The following is a 3789-nucleotide window of genomic DNA, read 5'->3' on the forward strand; positions in this document are numbered from 1 at the left end:
AAGTGGTATTCTGGAGGGAAGGAAAGGGAAGGGCCAGAAGGGAAGTTTTGAAGGGGGTCGTTGTCGGCCCAGGTTTCCACCCCTGGCCCCAGCACATTGGCCCACCTCCCTTTGCCCCTCACTCCAGCCTCACCTACCCCCTGGAAAGCAGCAGGAAGAGCAGCGGCGGCTGAGAGGTTGGCTGCGGGAAGGAGGGGGCAAGGAACCTGAGCCGGAGCCCCCCGAGGGGGACGGAGTGGGAGGCCTTAGGCCCATGACTGGGGTTGGCAGTCAGCAGAGGGGCATGGCTGAGAAAGTCAGCAAAATCCCAGTAATAAAGGACACATATCTACAGAAGATAGGTCCTTGGTGCCGACCCCCCCAGGAAGAGACTAGCTGGGGGGGGAGAGTTGGGTTAAGGTCATTGCCCATAGGCAAGTTTTCCTCTTCCTTCAGCTGGGCACATCTTCCACCTGCTCTCCGCCCTCCTGGAACCCCCGTCTCTCTGGAGGCCCAAGGCTGTCTCCCATGACCCCCTCCCTGGACTGGAAGGAGAAGTCTTGTTAGGGACCTGTGAGGAGTGACAGGGGGAAAAGACTGGGGACAGAAAATTCAAGGAAGAGGCAGGTAGGGAGAAGGGGAAAAAGGGGCCGGTTACATGTGCACTGCAGTGGCAGGGACTCAGAAGGCTAGGAGAAAAGAATTCAAGGAAATGGGGAAATGGGCAGTGGGGGTTGGGGGACTCCCAAGTGAGAGTAGGGAGAGGAGGAGGAGAGGTGAATGCGGATGAAGCTAAGACTGCCAAGAGTCTAGAAGGGTGGCAGCTCTGAAGAGGGAAGCTGAAGCTCTGCTGCCAGGGAATCTGAGGGGCCCAGGGGCTAGAGGAGAATGAAAGTGGGGGCATGCCAAGCTCCGGCTTCAGCTCCAGAATGGCTGCCCAGGCCTGGGCTCCCCCCTCAGCCCCACAGTCACCACTGCAGCCAATGGGGGGGCAGGTGCTGCATCAGGGGCGGGGCTACCATCTCCAAGGCAACAAGAAGCCACAGGCTGGAGGGGGGTGGACCGGAAGAGCTGCTTGTTAACCCTGTAGGTTCTAGAAAATGGGAAGGCTACAGCAACATTTTCACTGTCTGATTCCAGAATTGCAAACTGCCCTAGAATCAGTCCCAATGTCCCAATGTTCCCCTTGCCTCTAAAACCCAAGTGTTAGGAGGCCTGCACACAAAAATGTGGATCCCATGACACAGGGGCCCTTGTCAGTCCCTCAGAAATATATGTGTAGAGCACAGAAACATACACTAAGCTGTGGAGATACGTGTATATGAGAATCGCGATGCAAAACTATTTGGATCTAGGTGCTTAGGAGGCAGACAGACAGCTGTGAGCATAGGGGTGTCATGGATCCACAGCCCGAGACCCTGAAGCCCACATACCTCACAGATACATGCTTAGACATATATGAGTACTACAACAGGGGAGGACATACTTGGACTCCATTCACGTGAGAGCTGCTGGTGTGGACATATGGCCCGAGTCCCTCAGGCAATCATATGGGCAGCACATTACAGAAATGGACATTTAACCCTGAGATACACACATAGCCCCCACACAGGGGAAGCCTGTTTAACTTCTAAAATACATGCTTGAGTTCACCATGATCACATCCGCATCAAGGTAACCCTGCATCCTTCATTCACATGAAAAGTACAACCACATCCACTGTGTCAGGATAACCCCTTGTTCTCCCCCATATGGTCCCTGACTCCAACACAGGTATCGGTGATTGTTACCAGGACAAAGAAAAAACAAGGAGCAAATGTGTTAATAACCTTTCTGTTACACACTCAACAATGCATCTAAGGGCTCAGGATATATCTTTCCTAGTCTCTGCATTTCTCAGGTATGGCTGTCTCACTCATTCCAGAGAACCTAGCTCAGCCATTATTTTCAGATGTAAGCTCCTTTAATAAAGTCTGACTTCAAATTCACTAAAATTTTGCCTTGGAACTAAAGAATTTACAGAAGGAGAATGAATTTGCTAACTGGTCCACTTGGTTCTTGGAAGTAATGTAACCTTACACATATTACCAGGAACTAAGATCCATGAACTCATACATAAGTCACAGGTACATGGAGGCCAAACACACATGTGCTTACAAAGATTCACTGCTGCAAGTATAAGAATAGCAAAAACACATAAGAAAAGGGGGCAGAGTGACAGAAACCCAGGACATCCTGTTATTAGTGCTGCATGCAGTGACATGTACAGAAAACACAGCACAAATCCATGTACACACAGCAAACCTGATCCATATACATTGTGATCGTGGGTCTCTATGTCCCATCCCTGCATGATGTATACACGCATGCACGCACATAACAGCCACCTACACAGACCCGTAACACAGGCATTATGCACACACCCACACATGTACACACCCTCTGTACACACACAATTGCTCTTACACGCACACACAGCAAGGGCTTGAACTCCCGCGTCTCCGACCTCTCTAATCTTGCCATCACCCACAGAATCTCCCCTTGCCCTGCAGTCCCCTAAATCCTGAACCTTCTCTTCGGTCTTTCTTCCTTATCACACCCAGCTGGCAGCTCTCAAGGAGAGCCAGGGAGGGAGGTTGCCAGAGCAGAGTGGGGAACAGAGTTGAAGAGAGAGCAGAGAAATGGGGGACAAATCTCTACACTGGGGAGAGGAACCTCTAATGACAGTCCCTGCCATGACAGGCCTCACTGTGAGCCAGCCTCTGCCTGAGTGGCCTCCCCGATCCTACAGGGTCTCCGTGAACTAAATCAAGTGAATCCGTGCTGTCTTCCATCTTCTCACTTTCTTCTCTCAGAGATCACTTTACCAAAAGGCCTGACTCCACTCTCCCTGCCCCCACCTCAGTTCCCAGGCCCCTTCTCCCACCATCTCCACCCAGTTCCCCATCCTAAACTCTCTTATCCTCACTTCTCTTTTCTAAATCTGGCTCAACTATCTCCCACATTCCCAATCTCCAGCTACTCTTTCTCTCTGGCTCTCTCTTCTCCTCTCTTCCTTTCTCTCCACTTTTCCTCTTTACCCCACTTTCCCTTTTCAGCTTTTCTGTCTCCACTTCTTGACAGAGTAGGGGTTAACACCTGCCTAGCCCAAAGGTGTTTCATGTACAGTAGGATTCCAACGAACACACTCACACACACTTTCTCCCTCCCCCCACTTGCATACCACCCACAACCAGACACACCCTGGACACCCATGGTGGGACTGACACAGATACCCAGATCAATGATGAAACACACATGCAAAGACACACACCTGCCACCAGGGACACAGAAAATCCTGCTCATGCAGCTACACATCTCCACACACAGGAGACTGCTGGAAGTGAGCCTCAACCAGGGACATGCATGCTCAGGGTCAGAGGTGATATTACCAGTCAGTATGGTCATGGACTGCCCCACAATCCAGTGGCCGACTCAGCAGCCCCCTAAGTAGAAACCGTGCAGAGGCAGGATAAGACAGGGCAGGCTTGCACTTGATGGCTGCACATGTGTGCAAGAGGAATCAGACCCCGTGTGCACATGGCACTGACACACAGGGGACATGAGCATGAACGGGAACACACACGCGGACACACAGGTTGCCGCCTCCACGGTGGGGCTCCAAGACCACCCCGCACCGGCCACCCCCGCGCGCTTGAGGCCCTGGCCCGCACAAGTCCAGTCCCCGACCCCCACCCCCGACCTCCGCTGTACCCTTTCCAGTTACCATAACTCCCCCCACTCGGAAGATGCAGCGAGAACATGCGGATG

Source organism: Pteropus alecto, unplaced genomic scaffold, assembly GCF_000325575.1.
Source record: "Pteropus alecto unplaced genomic scaffold, ASM32557v1 scaffold202, whole genome shotgun sequence".
Classification (NCBI taxonomy): Eukaryota; Metazoa; Chordata; class Mammalia; order Chiroptera; family Pteropodidae; genus Pteropus; species Pteropus alecto.